A 12,877-nucleotide genomic window follows, 5' to 3' on the forward strand; every position below is an offset into this window, starting at 1 on the left:
TGAAATCTTTTGAGTGTTTCCTTTTAGCCTGCCTGGAGTGCCAGGTGGGTGGGGTTTACAGTCGTGGGACTATTCTATTGGTCAATTAAGCCAGATAAGCTCAATCAAGCACAGATAAACTATTTTAAATGATTTCAAATAATATTTGAACCCAGGTCCGCTTTAAACTGGTACATTTGGCAGAGGAATAATGGGCCATACAGAAATAAATAAATAACATGCATTCAAAGAAAAGCAAAATAATACTGTGAGGGTGAAGAAAAGGAGGAGGGGGATGGAGTGATTCTGGAAGAGTTTGAGCTCATACGTTAGAGCAATGAAGTGGGTTGGGCATGCCGAGAAACAATGAACACAGTCATGGAACGAAGGAGGGAAGGGTTGGGGACAGATGTTTCCAATCAATTGCGCTTCCATCATGTGATGGACAGATGGACGGTGTGTGTGTGTTTGTCTCTGTGTGTGTGTTAGTGTGTTCATGTGGTCACTGTTTATGGAAATCCCATCAGAAGCCGTGGGAAACATCCACATGATCAGCTTAGTGTACATGACATGGTGTTGTATGACGGAGCCTACCTTCTCCTTCCAATAACTATCCCACTCTCTGTCTTTCTTCTTCTCTCGCTCCGCTGTTGATGTTTTCAATTGTGCCAAAAAAGACCATGCCTCTCCCCCCTCTCTCTCTCTCTCTCTCTCCCCTCTCTCTCTCTCCCCCCCTCTCTCTCCCCCCCCTCTCTCTCTCTCTCTCTCCCCCTTTCTCTCTCTGTTTTTCTCCCTCTTTCTGAGACACCTCTCTTTACCTCCCCAACCTCTCTCTCTCTCTCCCCCCTTTCTCTCTCTCTCTCTCCCCTCTCTCTCTCTCTCTCCCCCCCCTCTCTCTCTCCCCCTTTCTCTCTCCTTTTTTCTCCCTCTTTCTGAGACACCTCTCTTTACCTCCCCAACCTCTCTCTCTCTCTCTCTCCCCCTTTCTCTCTCCTTTTTTCTCCCTCTTTCTGAGACACCTCTCTTTACCTCCCCAACCTCTCTCTCTCTCTCCCCCTTTCTCTCTCCTTTTTTCTCCCTCTTTCTGAGACACCTCTCTTTACCTCCCCAACCTCTCTCTCGCTCTCTCCCTTAGTCCCTTAAGACACAGACAGACGGCATAAACTGCATCTACAGCACACGGCTGGGGCTACAGTATACTGCTGGGGCTACAGTATACGGCTGGGGCTACAGTATACTGCTGGGGCTACAGTGTACTGCTGGGGCTACAGTATACTGCTGGGGCTACAGCGTACGGCTGGGGCTACAGTATACTGCTGGGGCTACAGCGTACGGCTGGGGCTACAGTATACTGCTGGGGCTACAGCGTACGGCTGGGGCTACAGTATACTGCTGGGGCTACAGCGTACGGCTGGGGCTACAGTATACTGCTGGGGCTACAGCGTACGGCTGGGGCTACAGTATACTGCTGGGGCTACAGCGTACGGCTGGGGCTACAGTATACTGCTGGGGCTACAGCGTACGGCTGGGGCTACAGTATACTGCTGGGGCTACAGCGTACGGCTGGGGCTACAGTATACTGCTGGGGCTACAGCGTACGGCTGGGGCTACAGTATACTGCTGGGGCTACAGCGTACGGCTGGGGCTACAGTATACTGCTGGGGCTACAGCGTACGGCTGGGGCTACAGTATACTGCTGGGGCTACAGCGTACGGCTGGGGCTACAGTATACTACTGGGGCTACAGCGTACGGCTGGGGCTACAGTATACTGCTGGGGCTACAGCGTACGGCTGGGGCTACAGTATACTGCTGGGGCTACAGCGTACGGCTGGGGCTACAGTATACTGCTGGGGCTACAGCGTACGGCTGGGGCTACAGTATACTGCTGGGGCTACAGCGTACGGCTGGGGCTACAGTATACTGCTGGGGCTACAGCGTACGGCTGGGGCTACAGTATACTGCTGGGGCTACAGCGTACGGCTGGGGCTACAGTATACTGCTGGGGCTACAGCGTACGGCTGGGGCTACAGTATACTGCTGGGGCTACAGCGTACGGCTGGGGCTACAGTATACTGCTGGGGCTACAGCGTACGGCTGGGGCTACAGTATACTGCTGGGGCTACAGCGTACGGCTGGGGCTACAGTATACTGCTGGGGCTACAGCGTACGGCTGGGGTTACAGTATACTGCTGGGGCTACAGCGTACGGCTGGGGCTACAGTATACTGCTGGCTCTACAGCGTACGGCTGGGGCTACAGTATACGGCTGGCTCTACAGTATACTGCTGGGGCTACAGTATACTGCTGGGGCTACAGTATACTGCTGGGGCTACAGTATACTGATGGGGCAACAGTATACTGCTGGGGCTATAGTATACTGCTGGGGCTACAGTATACTGCTGGGGCTACAGTATACTGATGGGGCAACAGTATACTGCTGGGGCTATAGTATATGGCTGGGGCTACAGTATACTGCTGGGGCTACAGTATATGGCTGGGGCTACAGTATACTGCTGGGGCTACAGTATACTGCTGGGGCTACAGTATACTGATGGGGCTACAGTATACTGATGGGGCAACAGTATACTGCTGGGGCTATAGTATACTGCTGGGGCTATAGTATACTGCTGGGGCTACAGTATACTGCTGGGGCTATAGTATACTGCTGGGGCTATAGTATACTGATGGGGCAACAGTATACTGCTGGGGCTATAGTATACTGCTGGGGCTACAGTATACTGCTGGGGCTACAGTATACGGATGGGGCTATAGTATACTGATGGGGCAACAGTATACTGCTGGGGCTATAGTATACTGCTGGGGCTACAGTATATGGCTTGGGCTACAGTATACGGCTGGGGCTACAGTATACTGCTGGGGCTACAGTATACTGCTGGGGCTACAGTATACGGCTGGAGCTACAGTATACTACTGGGGATACAGTATACTTCTGGGGCTACAGTATACTGCTGGGGCTACAGTATACTGCTGGGGCTACAGTATATGGCTGGGGCTACAGTATACTGCTGGGGCTACAGTATATGGCTGGGGCTACAGTATACTGCTGGGGCTATTTAGCTGGGGCTACAGTATATGGCTGGGGCTATAGTATACTGCTGGGGCTACAGTATATGGCTGGGGCTACAGTATACTGCTGGGGCTATAGTATACAGCTGGGGCTACAGTATACAGCTGGGGCTACAGTATATGGCTGGGGCTACAGTATATGGCTGGGGCTATAGTATACAGCTGGGGCTACAGTATATGGCTGGGGCTACAGTATACAGCTGGGGCTACAGTATATGGCTGGGGCTATAGTATACAGCTGGGGCTACAGTATATGGCTGCGACTACAGTATACTGCTGGGGCTATTTAGCTGGGGCTACAGTATATGGCTGGGGCTATAGTATATGGCTGGGGCTACAGTATACAGCTGGGGCTACAGTATATGGCTGGGGCTACAGTATACAGCTGGGGCTACAGTATATGGCTGGGGCTATAGTATACTGCTGGGGCTACAGTATCTGGCTGCGACTACGGTATACTGCTGGGACTATTTAGCTGGGGCTACAGTATATGGCTGGGGCTATAGTATATGGCTGGGGCTACAGTATACAGCTGGGGCTACAGTATATGGCTGGGGCTACAGTATACAGCTGGGGCTACAGTATATGGCTGGGGCTATAGTATACTGCTGGGGCTACAGTATCTGGCTGCGACTACGGTATACTGCTGGGGCTATTTAGCTGGGGCTCCAGTATACAGCTGGGGCTACAGTATATGGCTGGGGCTACAGTATACAGCTGGGGCTACAGTATACTGCTAGGGCTATATGGCTGGGGCTACAGTATACAGCTGGGGCTACAGTATACGGCTGGGGCTACAGTATACTGCTAGGGCTATAGTATACAGCTGGGGCTACAGTATATGGCTTTGGGTACAGTACACGTCTGGGGCTATATGGCTGGGGCTATAGTTTACGGCTGGGGCTATATGGCTGGGGCTATAGTATACGGCTGGGGCTACAGTATACTGCTAGGGCTATAGTATACAGCTGGGGCTACAGTATACTGCTAGGGCTATAGTATACAGCTGGGGCTACAGTATATGGCTTTGGCTACAGTACACGTCTGGGGCTATATGGCTGGGGCTACAGTATACGGCTGGGGCTACGGTGTAATGCTGGGGCTACAGTATACGTCTTGGGCTACAGTTTTTCGGCTGGGGCTATATAGCTGGGGCTGCAGTATATGGCTAGGGATACAGTATACTGCTGGGGCTACAGTATACTGCTGGGGCTACAGTATATGGCTGGGGCTACAGTATACTGCTGGGGCTACAGTGTACAGTATACTGCTGTGGCTACAGTATACGGCTGGCATTACAGTATACTTCTGGGGCTACAGTATACTTCTGGGGATACAGTATACTTCTGGGGATACAGTATACTCCTGGGGATACATTATATGGCTCGGGATACAGTATATGGCTGGGGTTGCAGTATACTGCTTGGCCTACAGTATATGGCTGGGGCTACAGTCTACGGCTGGGGCTACAGTATACGGCTGGGGCTACAGTATATGGCTGGGGCTACAGTATACTGCTGGGGCTACAGTATACTGCTGGGGCTACAGTATACTGCTGGGGCTACAGTATATGGCTGGGGCTACAGTATACTGCTGGGGCTACAGTATATGGCTGGGGCTACAGTATACTGCTGGGGCTATTTAGCTGGGGCTACAGTATATGGCTGGGGCTATAGTATACTGCTGGGGCTACAGTATATGGCTGGGGCTACAGTATACTGCTGGGGCTATAGTATACAGCTGGGGCTACAGTATACAGCTGGGGCTACAGTATATGGCTGGGGCTACAGTATATGGCTGGGGCTATAGTATACAGCTGGGGCTACAGTATATGGCTGGGGCTACAGTATACAGCTGGGGCTACAGTATATGGCTGGGGCTATAGTATACAGCTGGGGCTACAGTATATGGCTGCGACTACAGTATACTGCTGGGGCTATTTAGCTGGGGCTACAGTATATGGCTGGGGCTATAGTATATGGCTGGGGCTACAGTATACAGCTGGGGCTACAGTATATGGCTGGGGCTACAGTATACAGCTGGGGCTACAGTATATGGCTGGGGCTATAGTATACTGCTGGGGCTACAGTATCTGGCTGTGACTACGGTATACTGCTGGGACTATTTAGCTGGGGCTACAGTATATGGCTGGGGCTATAGTATATGGCTGGGGCTACAGTATACAGCTGGGGCTACAGTATATGGCTGGGGCTACAGTATACAGCTGGGGCTACAGTATATGGCTGGGGCTATAGTATACTGCTGGGGCTACAGTATCTGGCTGCGACTACGGTATACTGCTGGGGCTATTTAGCTGGGGCTCCAGTATACAGCTGGGGCTACAGTATATGGCTGGGGCTACAGTATACAGCTGGGGCTACAGTATACTGCTAGGGCTATATGGCTGGGGCTACAGTATACAGCTGGGGCTACAGTATACGGCTGGGGCTACAGTATACTGCTAGGGCTATAGTATACAGCTGGGGCTACAGTATATGGCTTTGGGTACAGTACACGTCTGGGGCTATATGGCTGGGGCTATAGTTTACGGCTGGGGCTATATGGCTGGGGCTATAGTATACGGCTGGGGCTACAGTATACTGCTAGGGCTATAGTATACAGCTGGGGCTACAGTATACTGCTAGGGCTATAGTATACAGCTGGGTCTACAGTATATGGCTTTGGCTACAGTACACGTCTGGGGCTATATGGCTGGGGCTACAGTATACGGCTGGGGCTACGGTGTAATGCTGGGGCTACAGTATACGTCTTGGGCTACAGTTTTTCGGCTGGGGCTATATAGCTGGGGCTACAGTATATGGCTAGGGATACAGTATACTGCTGGGGCTACAGTATACTGCTGGGGCTACAGTATATGGCTGGGGCTACAGTATACTGCTGGGGCTACAGTGTACAGTATACTGCTGTGGCTACAGTATACGGCTGGCATTACAGTATACTTCTGGGGCTACAGTATACTTCTGGGGATACAGTATACTTCTGGGGATACAGTATACTCCTGGGGATACATTATATGGCTCGGGATACAGTATATGGCTGGGGTTGCAGTATACTGCTTGGCCTACAGTATATGGCTGGGGCTACAGTCTACGGCTGGGGCTACAGTATACGGCTGGGGCTACAGTATATGGCTGGGGCTACAGTATACTGCTGGGGCTACAGTATACTGCTGGGGCTACAGTATACTGCTGTGGCTACAGTATACGGCTGGCATTACAGTATACTTCTGGGGCTACAGTATACTTCTGGGGATACAGTATACTTCTGGGGATACAGTATACTCCTGGGGATACATTATATGGCTCGGGATACAGTATATGGCTGGGGTTTTAGTATACTGCTTGGCCTACAGTATATGGCTGGGGCTACAGTCTACGGCTGGGGCTACAGTATACGGCTGGGGCTACAGTATATGGCTGGGGCTACAGTATACTGCTGGGGCTACAGTATACTGCTGGGGCTACAGTATACTGCTGGGGCTACAGTATATGGCTGGGGCTACAGTATACTGCTGGGGCTACAGTATATGGCTGGGGCTACAGTATACTGCTGGGGCTATTTAGCTGGGGCTACAGTATATGGCTGGGGCTATAGTATACTGCTGGGGCTACAGTATATGGCTGGGGCTACAGTATACTGCTGGGGCTATAGTATACAGCTGGGGCTACAGTATACAGCTGGGGCTACAGTATATGGCTGGGGCTACAGTATATGGCTGGGGCTATAGTATACAGCTGGGGCTACAGTATATGGCTGGGGCTACAGTATACAGCTGGGGCTACAGTATATGGCTGGGGCTATAGTATACAGCTGGGGCTACAGTATATGGCTGCGACTACAGTATACTGCTGGGGCTATTTAGCTGGGGCTACAGTATATGGCTGGGGCTATAGTATATGGCTGGGGCTACAGTATACAGCTGGGGCTACAGTATATGGCTGGGGCTACAGTATACAGCTGGGGCTACAGTATATGGCTGGGGCTATAGTATACTGCTGGGGCTACAGTATCTGGCTGCGACTACGGTATACTGCTGGGACTATTTAGCTGGGGCTACAGTATATGGCTGGGGCTATAGTATATGGCTGGGGCTACAGTATACAGCTGGGGCTACAGTATATGGCTGGGGCTACAGTATACAGCTGGGGCTACAGTATATGGCTGGGGCTATAGTATACTGCTGGGGCTACAGTATCTGGCTGCGACTACGGTATACTGCTGGGGCTATTTAGCTGGGGCTCCAGTATACAGCTGGGGCTCCAGTATATGGCTGGGGCTACAGTATACAGCTGGGGCTACAGTATACGGCTGGGGCTACAGTATACTGCTAGGGCTATAGTATACAGCTGGGGCTACAGTATATGGCTTTGGGTACAGTACACGTCTGGGGCTATATGGCTGGGGCTATAGTTTACGGCTGGGGCTATATGGCTGGGGCTATAGTATACGGCTGGGGCTACAGTATACTGCTAGGGCTATAGTATACAGCTGGGGCTACAGTATACTGCTAGGGCTATAGTATACAGCTGGGGCTACAGTATATGGCTTTGGCTACAGTACACGTCTGGGGCTATATGGCTGGGGCTACAGTATACGGCTGGGGCTACGGTGTAATGCTGGGGCTACAGTATACGTCTTGGGCTACAGTTTTTCGGCTGGGGCTATATAGCTGGGGCTACAGTATATGGCTAGGGATACAGTATACTGCTGGGGCTACAGTATACTGCTGGGGCTACAGTATATGGCTGGGGCTACAGTATACTGCTGGGGCTACAGTGTACAGTATACTGCTGTGGCTACAGTATACGGCTGGCATTACAGTATACTTCTGGGGCTACAGTATACTTCTGGGGATACAGTATACTTCTGGGGATACAGTATACTCCTGGGGATACATTATATGGCTCGGGATACAGTATATGGCTGGGGTTGCAGTATACTGCTTGGCCTACAGTATATGGCTGGGGCTACAGTCTACGGCTGGGGCTACAGTATACGGCTGGGGCTACAGTATATGGCTGGGGCTACAGTATACTGCTGGGGCTACAGTATACTGCTGGGGCTACAGTATACTGCTGGGGCTACAGTATATGGCTGGGGCTACAGTATACTGCTGGGGCTACAGTATATGGCTGGGGCTACAGTATACTGCTGGGGCTATTTAGCTGGGGCTACAGTATATGGCTGGGGCTATAGTATACTGCTGGGGCTACAGTATATGGCTGGGGCTACAGTATACTGCTGGGGCTATAGTATACAGCTGGGGCTACAGTATACAGCTGGGGCTACAGTATATGGCTGGGGCTACAGTATATGGCTGGGGCTATAGTATACAGCTGGGGCTACAGTATATGGCTGGGGCTACAGTATACAGCTGGGGCTACAGTATATGGCTGGGGCTATAGTATACAGCTGGGGCTACAGTATATGGCTGCGACTACAGTATACTGCTGGGGCTATTTAGCTGGGGCTACAGTATATGGCTGGGGCTATAGTATATGGCTGGGGCTACAGTATACAGCTGGGGCTACAGTATATGGCTGGGGCTACAGTATACAGCTGGGGCTACAGTATATGGCTGGGGCTATAGTATACTGCTGGGGCTACAGTATCTGGCTGCGACTACGGTATACTGCTGGGACTATTTAGCTGGGGCTACAGTATATGGCTGGGGCTATAGTATATGGCTGGGGCTACAGTATACAGCTGGGGCTACAGTATATGGCTGGGGCTACAGTATACAGCTGGGGCTACAGTATATGGCTGGGGCTATAGTATACTGCTGGGGCTACAGTATCTGGCTGCGACTACGGTATACTGCTGGGGCTATTTAGCTGGGGCTCCAGTATACAGCTGGGGCTACAGTATATGGCTGGGGCTACAGTATACAGCTGGGGCTACAGTATACTGCTAGGGCTATATGGCTGGGGCTACAGTATACAGCTGGGGCTACAGTATACGGCTGGGGCTACAGTATACTGCTAGGGCTATAGTATACAGCTGGGGCTACAGTATATGGCTTTGGGTACAGTACACGTCTGGGGCTATATGGCTGGGGCTATAGTTTACGGCTGGGGCTATATGGCTGGGGCTATAGTATACGGCTGGGGCTACAGTATACTGCTAGGGCTATAGTATACAGCTGGGGCTACAGTATACTGCTAGGGCTATAGTATACAGCTGGGGCTACAGTATATGGCTTTGGCTACAGTACACGTCTGGGGCTATATGGCTGGGGCTACAGTATACGGCTGGGGCTACGGTGTAATGCTGGGGCTACAGTATACGTCTTGGGCTACAGTTTTTCGGCTGGGGCTATATAGCTGGGGCTACAGTATATGGCTAGGGATACAGTATACTGCTGGGGCTACAGTATACTGCTGGGGCTACAGTATATGGCTGGGGCTACAGTATACTGCTGGGGCTACAGTGTACAGTATACTGCTGTGGCTACAGTATACGGCTGGCATTACAGTATACTTCTGGGGCTACAGTATACTTCTGGGGATACAGTATACTTCTGGGGATACAGTATACTCCTGGGGATACATTATATGGCTCGGGATACAGTATATGGCTGGGGTTGCAGTATACTGCTTGGCCTACAGTATATGGCTGGGGCTACAGTCTACGGCTGGGGCTACAGTATACGGCTGGGGCTACAGTATATGGCTGGGGCTACAGTATACTGCTGGGGCTACAGTATACTGCTGGGGCTACAGTATACTGCTGGGGCTACAGTATATGGCTGGGGCTACAGTATACTGCTGGGGCTACAGTATATGGCTGGGGCTACAGTATACTGCTGGGGCTATTTAGCTGGGGCTACAGTATATGGCTGGGGCTATAGTATACTGCTGGGGCTACAGTATATGGCTGGGGCTACAGTATACTGCTGGGGCTATAGTATACAGCTGGGGCTACAGTATACAGCTGGGGCTACAGTATATGGCTGGGGCTACAGTATATGGCTGGGGCTATAGTATACAGCTGGGGCTACAGTATATGGCTGGGGCTACAGTATACAGCTGGGGCTACAGTATATGGCTGGGGCTATAGTATACAGCTGGGGCTACAGTATATGGCTGCGACTACAGTATACTGCTGGGGCTATTTAGCTGGGGCTACAGTATATGGCTGGGGCTATAGTATATGGCTGGGGCTACAGTATACAGCTGGGGCTACAGTATATGGCTGGGGCTACAGTATACAGCTGGGGCTACAGTATATGGCTGGGGCTATATTATACTGCTGGGGCTACAGTATCTGGCTGCGACTACGGTATACTGCTGGGGCTATTTAGCTGGGGCTCCAGTATACAGCTGGGGCTACAGTATATGGCTGGGGCTACAGTATACAGCTGGGGCTACAGTATACTGCTAGGGCTATATGGCTGGGGCTACAGTATACAGCTGGGGCTACAGTATACGGCTGGGGCTACAGTATACTGCTAGGGCTATAGTATACAGCTGGGGCTACAGTATATGGCTTTGGGTACAGTACACGTCTGGGGCTATATGGCTGGGGCTATAGTTTACGGCTGGGGCTATATGGCTGGGGCTATAGTATACGGCTGGGGCTACAGTATACTGCTAGGGCTATAGTATACAGCTGGGGCTACAGTATACTGCTAGGGCTATAGTATACAGCTGGGGCTACAGTATATGGCTTTGGCTACAGTACACGTCTGGGGCTATATGGCTGGGGCTACAGTATACGGCTGGGCTGAGGTGATTGTTGGGACTGGGGGGATTGTGGGACTGGGGGGATTGTGGCTGGGCTGGTGTTATTGTTGGGACTGGGGGAATTGTGGGACTGGGGGGATTGTGGCTGGGCTGGTGTTATTGTTGGGACAGGGGGGATTGTGGGACTGGGGGGAAGAGAGAGATGGGAGGGGTGAGGGGGTCAAAGAGAAAGAGAGAGTCACTCAGTGGAGAGTTGTTGAAGTGTGTTCCCTAAACCTGGGTGAATTACAGTTTTTCCAACATTCTATCCATGCTTGTTTAAGTACAGCTGTGAAAACTCCTCTCTGACCCATAAAGCTTATTGTTCCATCACTGAGAGAGAGCATGAGAGAGGGAGAGAGAAAGAGAGAGGAGAGGGAGAACAGAGAGAGACTAGAGGAGAGAGAAATGGAGAGAGAAAGAGAGAGGAGAGGGAGAACAGAGAGAGACTAGAGGAGAGAGAAAGAAATGGAGAGAGAGAGAGAAATGGAGAGAGAGAGAGAGAATGGTGAGAGAGAAAAATGGAGAGAGGGAGAGAAATGGAGTGAGAGGGAGAAATTGAGAAAGAGAGAGAAAGAAATTGAGAGAGAGAGAAATGGGGAGAGAGAGAAATGGAGAGATAGAGAAATGGAGAGAGAGATAAATGGAGAGAGAGAGATAAATGGAGAGAGAGAGATAAATGGAGAGAGAGAGAGATAAATGGAGAGAGAGAACTGGAGAGAGAGACCTGGAGAGAGAGATAAATGGAGAGAGAGACCTGGAGAGAGAGAGATAAATGGAGAGAGAGACCTGGAGAGAGAGAGAGAAATGGAGAGAGAGAAATGGAGAGATAGAACTGGAGAGAGAGAGAGATGGAGAGAGAGAGATAAATGGAGAGAGAGAGAGAGAGAAATGGAGAGAGAGATAGAGAAATGGAGAGAGAGAAATGGAGAGAGAGAGAAATGGAGAGAGAGAAAGAGAGCAACTGGGTTATATTGGTGTTTTCTTTCATCTATAAGGGTCAGAGGGTCAGTATTTTCTTCACCCTGACGATGAAGGGAGGTGTGTGTGTGTGTGTGTGTGTGTGTGTGTGTGTGTGTGTGTGTGTGTGTGTGTGTGTGTGTGTGTGTGTGTGTGTGTGTGCAGACAGGAATGTGATGGAGAGATGTTGAGAAGACCTCCTCAGATGGCACCATTTATTAGTTTTATTCAATCATGGAAGTATGACCAAATTGGTGATTTAGCCTGGGCCTATATAGATAGGTCTATGTATCTAAAACAAATCAAGCCTCTATCTTGCACTTGATGCAAGATAGATGGAGAGGCTGCCTCTCTATATAAGTGGCATTAGTTAAAAGGCGCCTCAAAAGTTTAGATAATCAGTCATATAGCCTACATAGTCTCAAGTTGCAGAGTATCTTGGCAACGTGCGGGTTCGGGGTGACGTCTTGCTGTCCTCAGACCAGAGGATTCCTCTTCCTCCTCCCCGCAGCAGGTTTCGCTTCGGGAAGACCAGAGACAAACAACCCCTAGCCCATACTGGTGTGCAGAGGCGGAGAGCATCGCGTCGTGGACAGTCAATCACAATGCAACAACAAAAAGAAAAGAACGCACTGGACTCGCAACAACTCTTACTACGGTTCTATTTCAACAACAACAACAATAACAGAGGTTGCCGCATGGATTACACGCTTCTGTAGAAGGAGGATAATATTTCGACTGGGTTTGCGCGCTTGGAAGGAAAATGCCCTTCTACAAGCGCACGCTAGTTCCCAAGGATGTCTGTAAAAACGACACGAAGAGGCCAAATGCGAATTTCGGGGACTTGGTGGACGTGTGCGGGTTTTCTCTGTGTTCGGTGCTCCGACAGCTCTCGGATTTATCCCGACAGACCGTCAGCATCTTGGAAGAGCTCGAGGGCGAGCTCGTGTCTATCTGTCTCCGGTCGGAAACGCTCGAGGACAAGGTGATTAGTTTACAACGGCACATCACCGCGCTCTCCAAAAAGCCACCGCCAAAAAGTAAGAAAGAAACCACACTGTATAATTTTACATCACTTGTGTGGCCGTAGGAGTGAGCTCAACTCA

This window comes from Salvelinus namaycush, chromosome 36 (assembly GCF_016432855.1).
Source record: "Salvelinus namaycush isolate Seneca chromosome 36, SaNama_1.0, whole genome shotgun sequence".
Lineage (NCBI taxonomy): Eukaryota > Metazoa > Chordata > Actinopteri > Salmoniformes > Salmonidae > Salvelinus > Salvelinus namaycush.